This window comes from Coregonus clupeaformis, unplaced genomic scaffold (assembly GCF_020615455.1).
Source record: "Coregonus clupeaformis isolate EN_2021a unplaced genomic scaffold, ASM2061545v1 scaf0025, whole genome shotgun sequence".
Lineage (NCBI taxonomy): Eukaryota > Metazoa > Chordata > Actinopteri > Salmoniformes > Salmonidae > Coregonus > Coregonus clupeaformis.
The window spans coordinates 1186490-1205775 of NW_025533480.1; positions in this window are offsets into that span (position 1 = coordinate 1186490).

Consider the following 19286-nt stretch of genomic DNA (forward strand, 5'->3'; position numbering starts at 1 on the left):
AATTATTTGATTTGCAATTCAGTGGCGACAGTTAGGGAAAACGCTCTTGCCAACGGCGGGAGACACTTTTCAGTTTGAGTCACGAAGCTTGAAAGGAACATTGGGGAAGTCTGTGAATGTCTAATAGGAAGAATAATGAAGAGAGTTTGAATATAATGTATAGGGTAGCCTATAGTTATGATAATAAGGGACTGACTGCATTAAATCAAGCCAATTCACTGCCCTATCACTCCCATGTGAATTGTATCAATCCCGTGTGATTTTCTACCCTTACAGCAAAAAACCTACCACCTCAATGGATATGGACAATGCAGCAATTACATATACAGTTAAAATATTAGTGAAATTCATGAAAATGACAGAAAATCTATTTCGGTTATCATAACAAAAGCCCTTCTTTTTGCTGAGTGCCTGGAATCCAGCGCTACTTCCGAACATTCGTTGCTTTGGCATTGAGCTCGATTGCTTCCTTTAACTAATGAGTGGTTACAGTCAGAGTTGGGGTAATTTTCTAGAGGAGAAGGCCAAAGAGATGCCAGTAGCTACTTCTGAAATAACAGAGGGAATTGTGGGCATATAGGGAGTCATTGAAGAGTTTTGTTTTGTGCGTTTTGTGATTCAATGGGGATAGACTAGTGCAATCGTTTTCTGAGTTTGTGATTCAATGTTGATAGACACTGGGTCGACATTCAACATCACAGCTCCCAAATAGATCCTTTATTGTTTAACAGACATCTGGAAACCTCCATTTGGCATTCTCCTGCTTTCCTCTACAAATATAAGTCCTCCTGTTTTTTATTGATCACAGTGGGTGTGTGTGCATGCTACCTCTTTTGCTTGGCAAATAAACACACACTCCAAGACTTAATTGATTCTGATGGCTCATTTTGACTAGAGTTAAACGAGATATCTGTTAGGACACTGGGAAATAGAAATACAACAAGAAACTCCAATAAGACGCCGGCCGGTTTGTTGTTTTCATTTGAGGATGTCCTGTGCTGATTCCACTGGCTGATTGGTTATGTCCTTTTACAGTGTGCAAGCTCATTTATCCGCCCTGCAAATAAAAAGCTATTTAGCTCTCGACTGGTCCCTCTGCCACAGCAATTTCGCAGGTGACACAAGCATAGGGCTCCATCAAAAACAAATCTATAAAGGCAAATAGACGGAGTGGGACCTGCTAGCCCAGTGTAATACAAATGGATGTGTGATAAGGCTCTCATCCCATCGTGCCATCAGGGTGTAAATGAGTTGTTGTGCTTTTCTGTCAGGCTCTGGTTTCACAGATTATGATTGTTTGTGTTGTAGCTATATTGAGTTTTTACTAATTGACCTGACAAGGAACAACTCGCAGGCTAGAACTAGGATCTGTTGTTTTTTCGGTCATGGCATGGTCTAGAAAAACTCCTGCCCCTATTTGAAGTGCAGTATGATATATTGGGTAAATATTCATACTGACATGTACAGTAATGGAAGTTATTATAGACTTTAAATTATTCTGTTGATGCAATTGAACCTATATTGCTCCCTCCAACATGATTTATTAACTCCTACTTATCACATTCTATAATTTTTCAATAATTCCTGGTCATGCTGACTGTTGAGCCAACGGATTTAGTACCAGCAGCCAAGCAGCAGTAAACATGTAGGTGTATAGGGCTAATTAGACCCTTTCTAAGTGGTACTCGTTTTCAACCACTAATTACACCATGCCAAAACCATGCCTTTGTTATGCCTGAGATTGAATCTTCCTCACTTCATTATGCAATCGTAAAACAAAGGCACGCACTTTTCAATTTTTTGGGTGAATAAATGATAGATAAACATAACCTGCGTGTGTGAACGACAAACACACGTCTCACTGAAAAGCCATCAGCGGCCGAACCACGACCTGTAATTCATGGCAATAAACCGATCCAGTTGGCGAGAAAATCCAATCAAACGCAATTACCGTCCACTTCTGGTGTTAGGAGAGGGAACACACACGCGCACACGCACGCACGCACGCACGCACACACACACACACACACACACACACACAGCACTAGGCAGGGTGATTTACTCTCCTAGTTGTACCTCATCAGGCACCATGTAGCCGACTAGCCGTTCCTCTTGGTTTTATTGACTTTTTCAGCGGTGGGCTGCACACTGGCGGGTATAACTTTTATGTTCCCTGAAATGGGATGCTGCTATCGCATCTGCTTGGATGGAAGGCCGCTCATTTCACTTTGGAATTCAAATGTCCCCGTATCACTTCTCCTTAACAATGACATCTTCAAAGCTGCGTCCTCAGACAGCCTTTACAGAGGAATATATTATGCACTTTTTCTCTTGCGATGTCAAGGCCGATGTAATAAATTGTGTTAGAAATGCAACCAAACTGTCTATCTGTTGTAAAAAGACCAGAGTGGATATTGTCCAGCTATGTGACAACAGTTCTTAAAAATGTCACTATGACGATCAGCATGCTGCTCCTCACAGCATTTGAATCTGATTTGAATCGGAGTCTGATCCATCTCGATGAGGTCTCGAGAGGAGAGGAGCGACGGAGACCTGCCCTTTAAACAGAAAAAAAGCTATCGCACATGGCTTGTCTTTTCCATTTGATATCTCAAGCACCACCTATTGACATTTGATGTGCATGAAACGCCGTCACTTACTAGCTATGCTCAGCCTAATAGCCTCTGTTTGGCAAAAGGAGTTGAGTTGTGCAGCAAATTGCCTGGGATATCCCCAAGTGTTCCCAGTAGCTCCATTGTGGACAGGAGAACTGAGAGCCACGTTTTGTCCCCCTCTCCACTGGTATTTTGCCTAATTAGGACCACTGAGGTCTGGGCACAGTGGAGCTGTATGACATGTTGGACTGCTCGGGGATCTAAGGCCCTCAGGTAACGATTCGGGAGATGATTATAGGATAAAAGAAAGAGAAGACAGCTCTGTTCACATGCTCAGGGATGACTCACTGTATGGAGACCTCACTAATGCAAGGGAGACAAGAGCAAAGGGGAACGAGAGCGAGACAGAGAGGCAGAGAAGGGAAAGAGGGATGTGGGAGAGAGATAAAGAGAGAAAGCGAAAAAGACTTCACCAGCGTGTCTCCAGAACGGTCCATTTGTTTCGTGGCAGTGAACCTGGAGAATGGTGATGATGTACTAATGAGTGTACTGCATGGTGTGTGCGTGTGCATCTATGTGTGTATACCATATGGGAAAGTGTGTTTGATGGTGGTGGGAGGAGAGCGGGGAGTGGAACAGTGTGATCTCACCGGATGTCATACCTGTCACACTCAGACACATTGGTAGAAACCGTATGGGGGGTGGAACCCCTGTTACAGTTTAGTCTCATGAACAGGCATTCAGCATGCTACATGTTTATTCCCACTCTGCTCCCTATCTCAAACCATCATATGCAACATAAATAACCCCTGTAGTTCCTCAGACACTCACCAACAACCAAAGACATCTAGACATCTTCCTCAACAGCATAACCAACACCCATCCCCCCTCCCCAAAACGTTTACGTAAAATGAAATAGAGCTGAAGGTGAAGCCAAGCTGTGTTTCAGTTATCCGGTCTCGACGTCATTGTATTTTCCTTTTGATTTCTGCATAAAGAGGAAGTTGTATATAAATCATTCATTATCCGGCATGATCTGGTGTGTGTTTCTGTATGTCTGCCTGTCTGTGTGTGCGCGTGTCTGAGTTTAGGCCCTTGTCTCTCTGTGCTGTCAGAAGCATGTGCTCTACTCAGACCCCCTCCACGCGGGCCCTGACCTGCAGCCTCAGCGCTGACGAACATTGATTGGCTGAATTAATTGTTGTTATCAGATGTTCCTGAAGGCCACTAACCCCTGTCTGTTTTCTCTAGGGCCAGATGGGAATAGGGGGATGATGCCTTTGTAGATCACACAGAGAGTGCAATCTGTGCTCAACACTCTCTCCCCTCAAAGGGCGGATTATAGGGAAGGTTCTGTGCCAGCCATGGACGTGTGCGGCTGCTATACGTAATTATATATTACAGCACACCAATGAATATTCTGTGTTTTATATCACTTGCACTTGTAGAGGCCTTAACAAAGGCTTCTAAACTGGCAGTGACTACAGGGCAAAACATTAGTGATGTTGCGTTTGATACCGGAGCTCCGAGGCATGCGTCGATATCGCTAAGCAGCTATCTTCGAAGCAGTGTGCCGATGCGTGTATCACTTTATCAGAAGTACGTTGTCAATGACGGTTTGAACATGTTCTTTTTCAAACCGTGTGTTGCAAAAAGCGAGACCCCACTGATTTCGCCGTGGTTCCGGTGCTTTTTTCTATTCCAAGCTGCTATCATACACCAACCTCTACTGGACACCATACTTACAAATATAGTTAGGATTTTGTATAAAAACTTTAATCTGAGCGGTAGTTTAGCAGATAGAGTAGGGAATTATGGCACATTGAGGGTATGAGGTCAACTCCTGTTGGAGGCACACTATTTTAAGAATTGTTCTCTCTGCACTTTTGTTCAAATAATTTGTTTTGTTTAGTATAAGCTGCTGTCTTAAGAATCCTAAATAATGCCATAGATTCAGTTTTTTTTTTATAGTCAACTTGAAGGCAAAAAAGGGAAGCATGATGAAAGATGCCAACCTGGTATTCCAACTCATTATAGGCTACTAAAGCCAACTACTTACCGCTGCTGTGTTATTAAAACAATGGAGAAAAAATACCTCTATCTGATAATCACACGCTGCTATTTATTGTTGACTAGCAGATGTCACTTATGTGCATTGTGAACAGATAATGAAGCTCAGAGTAATTAATCGTTTTTCGGCACAATGTGGTGAAAGCGCCAAAGCCTTCAGAAAGCGTCGGTTTCCCATCATTACAATACTAATCAAAAGGACATGGCTTAACACTCAACCAGTAAAGGTTTGAGACTTGCTGCCACTCTGATCTGTCCCCAACACGCATTAAATGGTTAGAAACCTACTACCACATTTCATTAACGGGTGAAATAAATAGAGCCTCTTATAAGGCACACCTCAAAATGTGTTAGTGAAAAAAAATATATTGTATGGTGTTGTATTCTGTGGGGTACACTGAATTACAGTAAATTACTGGCAGCACAGTAGCCAGTAGGTTACTATAGATTTACAGGACAACGTTTTTACATTACAAAAAGACGGTATGGTACCGTATTCTGTGGGGTACAGCATTCTCACTAATGGGTGCAACACATAAACACTGTTAGCAATTGCTGTAATTTTATTACAATACAATTTAACAATAAAGTACTGTATTGCAGTTTTGCTGTATATTTACTACAGCATTCTGTAAATTATGGTGCATTGTGGAAAAAGAGTCACTGGCTCATTAACATATTTCGAGGCATGCCCAGAGTGGCAGCAAGTCTTAAACCTTTACCGGTTGAGGGTTTTGCCAAGTCCTTTTGATCTGTTTTGCCCTGTAATCACAGCCATTTTGGAAGACTTTGTTAAGGCCTCGGGAAATGCAAGTGATATAAAACACAAAATATTAATAAATATGCTGTAATATAGTAATACCTATCAGCCAATCTGCTTGCACCAATCCCATATAAAATACTGTAAATTACCAATATTACAATAGCATTTACTTTCTTACTGTATAGTAGGCTAATTTTACAGTACTGTTGCTCTGATATTACAGTAACTTAGAGGAAGCTGGTGGTAAGTTACTGTGAATATTACAGTAAAATACATCAAAGGGTATCTTGTGATAGACACAAAATACCTTGAAGACCAATGTATCCTTAACTACAACAACATTCTCAGTAACGGTTACAGAAACGTTTTACTTGTTATGACTGTGATATGTTAATTTTTTTTACCAGTCTTAGTTTAATGCACTGACTGTAACTCGCTCTGGACAAAAGCATCTGCTAAATTACCAACATTTACTAAATTTACACTTGCAATGAGCTCCGCCCTCAAACTATTTGTATTTTGATCAAACATAGCCTTGTTTAGGGGAGGAGCTCATTAGAATAATACCCAGCAGTGTGCTTTGAAGTGTTCATTTTTACATTTACATTTTGGTCATTTAGCAGATGCTCTTATCCAGAGCGAATTACATTCAGTGCATTAAACTAAGATAGATAAGCAAGAACATATCCAAGTCAAATCAAGTTATACGATTATGTTACCGTTACCGAGAATGTTGTTGTAGTTCAGTGCAAGTTTATTTTTGTGTTAGAAAATACATAATACATTAATTCTAATTAAACTGTTACAAAATACATGAATTGTACATCAGGCTAGTGAAATACAAATGACAAAATAGGTATTGAACCTACTGAAACACCTATATCATCATGTATCAGAAATACTGCCCATTGATGGTTGGCACTAGCTGCCTGCACTGTACATCTGCAATAGTCTATTAACGACTGGGCTTCCAGTAATGCAATGTCAATTCTAGAAATACAGCATGTTGCTGTAGTCTTGTGTTTCAGTAAAGCTCCTGTAAATCTACAGGAATTTACTGGCTTCTGTGCTGCCAGTATTTTACTATACATTTACAGTAATATACTGGGTACTGTGATACCAGTAATTTTCTTTAAAATGTCAGTAATGTTTTTACAGTGAAGGTTCCTATAGATTGTAGTGGTGCAGATAGATGTTGATTAGGAAAGGAGGTGGTATGAAAGTTATGCCCATACAGTACATTGATACAGGACATTTATATGCATCCACACAGTGTTGACTGCCTGATTATGTTTTTGCAGTGTGTGTGGGTGCATGCAACACATGCAAGCAACACCTCAGATTACAGATACTAAAAACTAGATGACTACTTATTGGATTGCTTTTAAATTCAGAAAGGATGTTTACGGAAAAAATACATGACACCTTTTTGTTTTCTCAATGACATTCAATTCAGCATTGAAAAAAGGCGCAAATTTAAGTTTGTTCCACCTGAGCGAGTCTGACCACTATGATGACACACCAAATGTGTTTGATGGTTCCTTTTTGTCTTCTTCTAATGCATCTTAAGGGGAAAATAATCCAAAACAATTTTGGACAGCTAACTAGTAACTGTAACGGTGTGGATGTGTATGCCTGTGTGTATGTCAGTGTGTCTGTGTATGTGTGCATGAGTGTCTGTGGGCACTAGCCTCTCACACATACAGTGCATTCAGAAAGTATTCAGACCCCTTGACTTTTTCCACATTTTGTTACGCTACAGCCTTATTCTAAAATGAAAAATTCATCAAATAAATCCTCATCAATCTACACACAATACCCCATAATGACAAAGCATGTTTGCAAATGTATTAAAATTAAAAGTATTCAGACCCTTTACTCAGTACTTTGTTGAAGCACCTTTTGCAGCAATTACAGCCTCGAGTGTTCTTGGGTATGACGCTACAAGCTTAGCACACCTGTATTTGGGGAGTTTCTTCCGATCTTTTTATTTTTATTTTTTAAAATTAATTTAACCTTTATTTAACTAGGCAAGTCAGTTTAGAACAAATTCTTATTTACAATGACGGCCTACACCGGCCAAACCCAGACGACGCTGGGCCAATTGTGTGCCGCCCTATGGGACTCCCAATCACGGCCGGTTGGAGGGGCACAGCATTTTTTCAGGTCTCTCCAGAGATGTTAGATCGGGTTCAAGTCCGGACAAGTCCGGACTTGTCTCAAAGCCACTCCTGCGTTGTCCTGACGGAAGGTGAACCTTCACCCCAGTCTGAGGTGCTGAGCACTCTGGAGCAGGATCCCGCTGTAATATGCTCCGTTCATCTTTCCCTCGATCCTGACTAGTCTCCTAGTCCCTGCCGCTGAAAAACATTCTCACAGTAATAATATACCATTTAGCAGACACTTTTATCCAAAGCGACTTACAGTCATGCGTGCATAATTTTTTTTTGTGTATGGGTGGTCCCGGGGTTCGAACCCACTACCTTGGCGTTACAAGCGCCGTGCTCTACCAGCTGAGCTACAGAGGACCACAGTATGATGCTGCCACCACCATGCTTCACCGTAGGGATGGTGCCAGGTTTCCTTCAGACGTGACGCTTGGCATTCAGGCCAAAGAGTTCAATCTTGGTTTCATCAGACCAGAGAATCTTGTTTCTCATGGTCTGAGAGTCCTTTAGGTGCCTTTTGGCAAACTCCAAGCGGGATGTGCCTTTTACTGAGGACTGGCTTCCGTTTAGCCACTCTACCATAAAGGCCTGATTGGTGTTGTGCTGCAGAGATGGTTGTTCTTCTGGAAGGTCCTCCCATCTCCACAGAGGAACTCTGGAGCTCTGTCAGAGTGACCATCAGGTTCTTGGGCACCTCCCTGACCAAGGCCATTCTCCCCAAATTGCTCAGTTTGGCCGGGCGGCCAGCTCTAGGAAGAGTCTTGGTGGAGCCCGCTGTGTTCTTGGGGACCTTCAATGTGGCAGACATTTTTTGGTACCCTTCCCCAGATCTGTGCCTCGACACAATCCTGTCTCGGAGCTCTACAGACAATTCCTTTGACCTCAAGGCTTGTTTTTTGTTCTGACATGCACTGACATGCGTTAACAGCGCCGGAGAAGATGGCTGCCGTTTTACAGCCCTCTAACCAATTGTACTATTATGTGTGTTTTTCCGCGTTATTTGTAATTTATTTTGTACATAATGTTTATGCCATCGTCTCTTATAACCAAAAAGAGCTTCTGGATATCAGGACAGCGATTACTCACCTCGCATTGGACGAAGACTTTTTCTTCAACGAGTCGGACGCGAAGGATATTCTACAGACACCCGGCAAGGCCCAGATCCCCGTCATTCGCCTGAGGAAGAGACGGAGATATCGTGGGACGTAGGTCGGGGGTGCCTTGTAAGGATCCGACGGCGAGCGAGTAAACTGCCTCTCCCATCAATACTATTAGCCAACGTTCAATCTTTTGAGAATAAAATTGACGATTTAAGATTACGGTTATCCTACCAACGGGACATTAAAAACTGTAATATCTTATGTTTCACGGAGTCGTGGCTGAACGACAACAATGATACCATTCAGCTAGCAGGCTACACGCTACATCGGCAGGACAGAACGGCTGGCTCCGGTAAGACAAAGGGTGGCGGTCTCTGTATATTTGTAAACAACAGCTGGTGTACAAAATCAAATACTAAGGAAGTCTCGAGGTTTTGCTCGCCTGAGGTAGAGTATCTTATGATAAGCTGTAGACCACACTATTTACCAAGAGAGTTTTCAGCTATATTTTTCATAGCTGTCTATTTACCACCACAAACCAATGCTGGCATTAAGATTGCACTGAACGAGTTGTACAAGGCCATTAATCAACAGGAAAACGCTCATCCAGATGCAGCGCTCCTAGTGGCCGGGGACTTTAATGCAGGGAAACTTAAATCCGTTCTACCTAATTTCTACCAGCATGTCAAATGTGCAACCAGAGGGAAAGAAACTCTAGACCACCTTTACTCCACACACAGAGACGCATACAAAGCTCTCCCTCGCCCTCCATTTGGCAAATCTGACCATAACTCTATCCTCCTGATTCCTGCTTATAAGCAAAAACTGAAGCAGGAAGCACCAGTGATTCGGTTAATAAAAAAGTGGTCAGATGACGCAGATGCCAAGCTACAGGACTGTTTTGCTAGCACAGACTGGAACATGTTCCGGGATTCTTCAGACAGCATTGAGGAGTACACCACATCAGTCACTGGCTTCATCAATAAGTGCATCGATGATGTCGTCCCCACAGTGACCGTACGTACATACCCCAACCAGAAGCCATGGATTACAGGCAACATCCGCACTGAGCTAAAGGGTAGAGCTGCCGCTTTCAAGGAACGGGACTCTAACCCGGAAGCTTATAAGAAATCCCGCTATGACCTCCGACGAACCATCAAACAGGCAAAGAGTCAATACAGGTCTAAGATTGAATCATACTACACTGGCTCTGACGCTCGTCGGATGTGGCAGGGCTTGAAAACTATTACAGACTACAAAGGGAAGCACAGCCGCGAGCTGCCCAGTGACACAAGCCTACCAGACGAGCTAAACCACTTCTATGCTCGCTTCGAGGCAAGCAACACTGAAGCATGCATGAGAGCACCAGCTGTTCCGGACGACTATGTGATCACGCTCTCCGTAGCCGATGTGAGTAAGACTTTTAAGCAAGTCAACATTCACAAGGCCGCTGGGCCAGACGGATTACCAGGGCGTGTACTCCGAGCATGTGCTGACCAACTGGCAAGTGTCTTCACTGACATTTTCAACATGTCCCTGACCGAGTCTGTAATACCAACATGTTTCAAGCAGACCACCATAGTCCCCGTGCCCAAGAACTCTAAGATAACCTGCCTAAATGACTACCGACCCGTGGCACTGACGTCTGTAGCCATGAAGTGCTTTGAAAGACTGGTCATGGCTCACATCAACAGCATAATCCCAGAAACCCTAGACCCACTCCAATTTGCATACCGCCCCAACAGATCCACAGATGATGCAATCTCTATCGCACTCCACACTGCCCTTTCCCACCTGGACAAGAGGAACACCTACGTGAGAATGCTATTCATTGACTACAGCTCAGCATTCAACACCATAGTGCCCTCTAAGCTCATCACTAAGCTAAGGATCCTGGGACTAAACACCTCCCTCTGCAACTGGATCCTGGACTTCCTGACGGGCCGCCCCCAGGTGGTAAGGGTAGGTAACAACACATCTGCCACACTGATCCTCAACACGGGGGCCCCTCAGGGGTGCGTGCTCAGTCCCCTCCTGTACTCTCTGTTCACCCATGACTGCATGGCCAGGCACGACTCCAACACCATCATTAAGTTTGCCGACGACACAACAGTGGTAGGCCTGATCACCGACAACGATGAGACAGCCTATAGGGAGGAGGTCAGAGATCTGGCCGTGTGGTGCCAGGACAACAACCTCTCCCTCAACGTGACCAAGACAAAGGAGATGATTGTGGACTACAGGAAAAAAAAGAGGACTGAGCACGCCCCATTCTCATCGACGGGGCTGTAGTGGAACAGGTTGAGAGCTTCAAGTTCCTTGGTGTCCACATCACCAACGAACTATCATGGTCCAAGCACACCAAGACAGTCGTGAAGAGGGCACGACAAAGCCTATTCCCCCTCAGGAGACTAAAAAGATTTGGCATGGGTCCTCAGATCCTCAAAAATTCTACAGCTGCACCATCGAGAGCATCCTGACTGGTTGCATCACCGCCTGGTATGGCAACTGCTTGGCCTCTGACCGCAAGGCACTACAGAGGGTAGTGCGTACGGCCCAGTACATCACTGGGGCAAAGCTCCCTGCCATCCAAGACCTCTATACCAGGCGGTGTCAGAGGAAGGCCCTCAAAATTGTCAAAGACTCCAGCCACCCTAGTCATAGACTGTTCTCTCTGCTACCGCACGGCAAGCGGTACCGGAGTGCCAAGTCTAGGTCCAAAAGACTTCTCAACAGCTTCTACCCACAAGCCATAAGACTCCTGAACAGCTAATCATGGCTACCCGGACTATTTGCACTGCCCCCCACCCCATCCTTTTTTACGCTGCTGCTACTCTGTTAAGTATTTATGCATAGTCACTTTAACTCTACCCACATGTACATATTACCTCAACTACCTCAACTAGCCGGTGCCCCCGCACATTGACTCTGCACCGTTACCCCCTGTATATATAGCCTCCCTACTGTCACTTTATTTTACTTCTGCTCTTTGTTTTTCTCAACACTTTTTTTTGTTGTTGTTTTATTCTTACTTTTTTTGTTTAAAATAAACGCACTGTTGGTTAAGGGCTGTAAGTAAGCATTTCACTGTAATGTCTGCACTTGTTGTATTCGGCGCATGTGACCAATAAAATTTGATTTGATTTGATTTGAACTGTGGGACCTTATATAGACAGGTGTGTGCCTTTCCAAATCATGTCCAATCAATTGAATTTACCACAGGTGGACTCCAATTAAGGTGGACTCCAATCTCAAGGATGATCAATGGAAACAGGATGCACCTGAGCTCAATTTTGAGTCTCATAGCAAAGCGTCTGAATACTTATGTAAATAAGGTATTTCTGTTTGTATTTTTAATACATTTGCAAACATTTCTAAAAACCTGTTTTCACTTTGTCATTATAGGGTATTGTGTGTAGACTGATGAGGAAAACAAATATTTAATCAATTTTAGAAAAAGGCTGAAATGTAACAAAATGTGGAAAAAGTCAAGGGGTCTGAATTCTTTCCAAATGCACTGTATATCCCTTAGTTTACAACCTATGTATAATTGGGATCACACACACATAAAGACAGGTGCAATTAATCTATAAATATCTCTCTCTCTCTCTCTCTCTCTCTCTCTCTCTCTCTCTCTCTCTCTCTCTCTCTCTCTCTCTCTCTCTCTCTCTCTCTCTCTCTCTCTCTCTCTCTCTCTCTCTCTCTCTCTCTCTCTCTCTCTCTCTCTCTCACACACCCTGTCGTTTTCCCTCTGTCCACTCCCTGCACATCCTCCAAGGACACGCCGGTCAGTGGTGCTGGCTTTACTGCCAAAGTTATCACAGCCCCATCCCGGCTGCCTGCGAGCCTCTGTTCACTATATTAACTGTGTAATTAGTGAGTCACTGCCGGCCTGGCCCACCGGTCACCCCCAGGTCTCCCGAGTTAAAGGGGAAGGTTGACAGACGTGTACCGTGCTTTGTCCCGCTCCGAACAGGGAGAGTGAGTGTGTGTATGCGTGCGTGCGCGCCATGTGTGTGTGCGTTTGTGTGAGAGATGGGAGTAAAGACTGACAGCTCGTTTAATCCCTTTATGAATACCTCGTGGTGGAATATCTATCCGAAGATGCTTCAGGCTTTTTCCCTGTGGAGGACAGAACACAGCAGAGCAGAGGCCCCAGGGATATGTTTCATTCAGCAATGCCAACTTTTGTCCTCCACAAACTGAATGCATGCATTTTGGTAAAGAAGTTTTGTCCTATTTCCTGCTAGCTCAGCAATGCAGAATAGGAATGATTTGTGGATTCATTTCAACATACTGCATCATGTAGATGTAGGGTGAACCATGAAAAACAACAGGGTGAATATCTTTGTCAGTGTGCTTCTGCTTGTTGGGTTAGTGAGACATACCTAGTCCCACTTGAATGGTGGAGAAAGAGAGACCCTCTCAAGGAGTAGAGGGTCTTCCCACTAACATTTATTTGATAATCAGATGAGATATGTGAATATTTTTTTCAAACCCTTATTTTAACAGTGAAGTTGACTGAGAACACATTCTCATTTACAGCAACACACCCAGTGAATAGTTACAAGGGGTAGAATTAGCCAATTCGAAGCTGGGGATGATTAGGTGGCCATTATGGTATATATATATATATATATATATATATATATATATATATATATATATATATATATATATTTTTTTTTTTAAGCTTTATTTAACCAGGAAAAGCACATTGAGCCCCAGAGTCTCTTTTTCAAGTAACAATCAATACATTTCAGAATTAAAACATACATCTATACAATACAATTCAACAATATGATCCAGCCCATTAAAATGTTACATTCATTCAGTGGCACTAACATATCTAGATGAAGCATGGATTGTAGACTATTCCATGCCTCTGGTGCATAAGACGAGAAGGCAGTCTTGCCTAATACTATAAATGTCCTGTGGACAGTAGCAATCACGTAGCAGACCGGGTATGGTAACTGCTAGTGGTGATGTAGCCAGGACACCAGGGTTAACACCCCTACTCTTACGATAAGTGCCATGGGATTTTAGTGGCCACAGAGAGTCAGGACACCCGTCCGTTTAACGTCCCATCCGAAAGATGGCAACCTATACAGGGCAATGTCCCCAATCACTGCCCTGGGGCATTGGAATACATACATTTTTTAGACCAGAGAAAATAGTTCCTCCTACTGACCGTCCAACACCACTTCCAGCAGCATCTGGTCTCCCATCCAGGGACCAACCAGGACCAACCCTGCTTAGGTTCAGAGGCAAGACAGCAGTGGGATGCAGGGTAGAGATTAGGGTTGGAAAAATCCGGTCACTTCACCCCCAAAATCCGGTCACTTTCCCCAAAATCCCTGAATCAGGAGGGAGTAAGCAGGAAATTCATCCAGCCAGGTTCTCTGGAAGATCTGGGAATTTTGGGAAAGTTACCACGCTTTTGTAACACTACTGGAGATAGAGAAACACACCATGATTCCATATGGTATGCTATATGTATTCTATATGTGCCCAATTGCTTTGAAACAAAGGTACATACAGCTTTGTTAAAGTACATGCTGAACCTTTTCTTCACCTGTAGGTCCACTACCTAATCCTTCACAGCAACACGTTTCTGACAGGGCCAATTTATCGCATGTGATTTATGATAAAAAAGCTGAAGACCACATCAGGTCGTAGACTAGTGAAGGATGAAAGGTTGCAGGAGGTGTACAGAAACACATGCAGATGGGACGTGTGTAGAAGATTGACTTACTCACCAGCTCACACCATCAGTCCGCAAAGCACACACTACTTCCCTATTCTCCTATCCTTTACATACACAGCATGACAAAACTAATGTTCTGCTTTTATTTGCTTTCTCCTACTGCCGGACAGGAAATAGTCAGGGGAGATAGGAATGCTGCTTTGTTTGCCGCTTTTCAAAGGAAACAACCCCACACACGATCTCACACAGTGGCAACCAAACAGTGGGATGTTTGTTGGTTAGTGGGCTTTTCATTGTTATTCATGCTGTTTGTCCAGGGTGGTCTGAGTGTCCGTAAAGGACTGGTGATGGCTAATGGCATGATGTTGCCTGTACTCTTCCCTGTCACCAGCCCGTAGATCAGCCCCTCCATTAGATCAGCGGCCCAATCCCACAGCTGCCTGGCGTTACCTGGGGACGGGTAATTGCTCTGCAGGAGACCGCCCTCTCTTCACGCCTCATTAAGCCATTCGCCACGGTTTGAAACCCTCTAACTTTCCCTTATAATATATGCCATTTAGCCAACGCTTTTATCCAAAGTGACTTACAGTCATGCATGCATGTATTTGTATATATGGGTGGCTGCAGGAATCAAACCCACAATCCTGGCATTGTAAGCGCCATGCTCTACCAACTGAGCAATACAGGTTTCAGTCACATCTTTGGTTACATTTGTGTGGGTCAACCAAAAACACACTAATGATTGGCTGACAAATAGTGCCTCCCACTAGCCAGGCGATGGCTGCATGGTGCAGTTGGTGAAAAGTAACTGCAGTTACTTGAAGGCGACTTCACCAAACTGCATGACCTTTGATCACATGGTTTTTGTAAAGTTCATGAAGTAGATATGTAGGTGCAAGTCAAACTATTTTTATCCCCATAATGCAAGAAACTTTGAAAGGCGGTGACCAACAGTGATCACTGACTAGACAAAATCGATACGCTCGAACACGCCCAGAGACAGGACCAGTGAGACACTGCACATGGAGCCAAGACTGGTATGTAGCTGTGTTATACAGGCTCAGGAGAGCCGGTCTTCTCCCCCCTGCTCACCTCCTCCCCCTGAGAGAAAAGGGGGAGACGGTGAGACGGTTCTTCTCAGCAGGATGGAAAAACGTGTGTGTGTGTGTCAGTGGTGGTCAGTGTCGTTTATGATGAGGGAGGATTATTTATTTATTTTCATAAGCATGGCCTTATTTCTGTTACAGCATGTTGAATGACTGTCATTCATATTCCATTCACCCAGTTCAATGTAACATCGATAGGTTTAGGCTACTACATGATATTTGAATTTTCCCATCATGAGGTTGCTACAACCTAGCCTATGAATGAAAGTTTACAACGTAGGTACACACAGGTCTGAGAGAAAAAATTGAGATGACAGACAGTGACACATGGACAAACAGTGACACATTCAATACCGCCTTGCACACTCTTGCCTGCATCTAGATGATCTAGTCCAACAGTAACAAACGAGAGTTTCTATTGGACAAATTCAGGTATTGTTATCCCTGTTTCGTTTGCTTCCGTTTAATAAATGTTTTTCAACAGAATCGGCAGGATGAATACACCCCTGATCACTCATAAACACAGTTCCCTTTCACAGTTCACCTCTATGCACTCTCCTCCTCTCACCTTTTCCCTTAGTTTTTTTTTTTGCGCTGTATGTGACCAGGCAAAAAAACCTTTCCAAGCTAAACCATGTCATAACCTCTACACACAGCCTACACCGTTGTCCCCATATTAGCTAAAGTAACGTCCTAGTCAACATAGCTAAAATTTGTTGAAAACTGTTCAACTATTGTCTTTCTCTCTCTTTGAGTCAACTACTCACCACATTTTATGCACTGCAGTGCTAGCTAGCTGTAGCTTATGCTTTCAGTACTAGATTCATTCTCTGATCCTTCGATTGGGTGGACAACATGTCAGTTCATGCTGTAAGAGCTTGATAGGTTGGAGGACGTCCTCCGGAAGTTGTCATAATTACTGTGTAAGTCTGTGGAATGGGATGAGAAGCAAGAGCCTCCTAGGTTTTGTATGAAGTCAATGTACCAAGAGGAGGACGGAAGCTAGCTGTCCTCCGGCTACACCATGGTGCTACCCTACAGAGTGCTGCTGAGGCTACTGTAGACCTTCATTGCAAAACAGTTTGTTTTAATCAATTATTTGTGACGTGAATATCTTTAGCATAGTTTTATCTAAAAAGGATAACTTTTTCAATGTTTCACCATTTTTATTTTTATGAAATTCACTCAGGAGGATGGTCCTCCTCTTCCTCCTCTGAGGAGCCTCCACTTGTGTTTGTATGTGTACTTGTGCTCGTGCTTCCACTGTTGTCAATGGCACCTCCCTCCACACATATTTCAGACTGTGAAATATTTCTGAAAGTCATATTTCAAACTGCGTTGTTGAGAACGTTTTGCTCAATTCTACACCTCATTGTTGTACTATACACAACATGACTGTGCAATGTCTTCCGTTTTGGAGGTTAGGCGACAATAATGCTCAATAGAATAGATACATTGCAGACAATGGTATGTGAATTCTAAAGGACTGTCAAAGGACTTTAGCTACATGAGCTGGCAGTGTTGGAAGCTGTGGACTATTCTCTCTCTCTCTCTCTCTCTCTCTCTCTCTCTCTCTCTCTCTCTCTCTCTCTCTCTCTCTCTCTCTCTCTCTCTATCTATCTCTGGCAGAGATAAAGAAGTTACGCAGATTGTATAGATGGAATGCCTAGGCAAGTGTATGCATAATGTTCATTGCTCATGGAAAATGCATATACCATGGATAACTAATGCATGCTTGTACCAGGGTTATATTCAATATAAGCCTGTCGAACTGAACTGTCTCGATCCCCCTCTGAACGCATGCAATTAATTCAAATTCAGCTCATGAATAAATGAGTACTTTGAGGGGTTTAAACCACTGTTCAATAATTGAATCATATTTCCTCTCTTCCAATAACATGCCAATTTCTTGAGGCTGTATGTTATGGGTTATTGTGTTGCAGGAAAGATGTGGTCTGTGTGTGCATGCGTGCCTGTGTGTGTCTGTGTGTCTTTGTGTCTGTGTGCATGTGTGTGTGTCTCCATCCCTCCTGGTAACTAGAGTCAGTGAGAGGATCCATATGGCTGGGAAGGATCTCAGAGCCACAGAGCCGGTGCCTGTGATTTGTGGGACAACTGAGAAATGATTTCCTGACGAATGAGCTCCCCCGAAAGGCCCCATATCTGCTAATAATCGTAAAATCATAGCGCAATCAGCATTGGAGTGTGGACAGCTCCAATTCAGGTGCCTCTCTCAAGAAACAAATCTACTCTCCAGACAGGATGGGGGGGGTTGGGGGCTATTCTGTTTCTACTGCCCAGACATTTTTCCACAAAAATATCCCTGAGGTACTGATAACGAAGCATAAAATTGCATAATGTGTTATTTTCTAATGCTAATGTTGGAGGGAGGCAGGAAGAGAGAATTTTCTCTCAGGGATACAGCTCGATGTGACCTGTAAGCACTCTTTCAGTAATTAAACAGATCTGCATGACAAGAACACCGCCACACACACACACACACACACACACCACCGCACTGGAGAGTTGTTAAATAAAATATATACATGCATAGGTAACTTTATGCCTCTGGTGTTTATCGTAGATGAGGCATCGTAAAGGTACAACATCTCCTCTCTCTCTATCCCGCTCTTTCTTTCCCTCTATCTCTCTCTCTCCGTCTCTCTCTTATTAGCTATCTATCTTTTCTTCTTGCTTCCCCTCTTCACTCCTCCGGTAGCATTATTCTCATTACCACTGAATAATAACTGTTTCCCCAAGGTGTGTTCTGTTCTGCCACTGCTGGGGTTTGTCCTTGTGCTGTAAGGATACGAACAGGAGACAAGATAGTAGGGTCACCCACAGGTGGGTTACCAGGCGTTAGGGAGAGGGGGAAGGGAGGGTGGAATGGAGAGGAGTGGGCGAGCGCAACAGAAGTGGGCCAGTGGCAGAGAGAGGGAGAGAATGGGAATGGAGAGAGGTGGCGGAGGACACCTATTATTTATGCTTGGGGAGTTCTCTCTCTCCAGGCTACCCTCTGATACAGTACGGGGGATGGGGAATAGGAGTTTGTCATTATTCCATACAGTACAGCAGGGCTTATACTGTAAGGGTTCCCACACTTTCCCATAGCCCCACAGTACACGTTGATCTCCCAGTGTGGCCTGGTCCTACATATCACCAGGTCGTTTTGCTGGTTGGCCACACAGTGCAAAACCAGGAGAGGGACCAGAGCAGGCCAGGGGAAATCTATCAACACAGGGGAAATAAAGTGTTGACAGTCAAATACAGGAGTCAGGTGCAGAGGCTTTACAGTAGCTGCACCATAGAGTACTGTGCCTCTGTAAAGCACATAGGATGGCATGATCATGCATTCATTACTTCTGGTTATGCATCAGCATGGGCTAAAACAGACTCTCATAGCAGGATTTGAATGCCCACGTCTGGTCAGACTGGTCACAATGAGGGCATCTAACTGTAAAAAAGACCATCCTGCTCTACTCCTCTCTATCTACATTTCCCTCCCTTCAGTTTCCCTTGAGTCCCGTTAGTTTGGCTGTTCAGCCTACCTTAGTTATCCCTCACCCATCATGGTCCTGCCATTCACAACCAATCAGAGCACTTGGAAAGGCACATCTGGACACTGCACCCACCCACTCAGGTCAGAGTGTTATCGTTGTCTAAAGAAAGAAGACACATTTCTGAGGACTATTTTTATTGTGGACAGTAACAAGAATACCTGAATGTGAACCACAATTCATTCGGAGTAACACAAGTA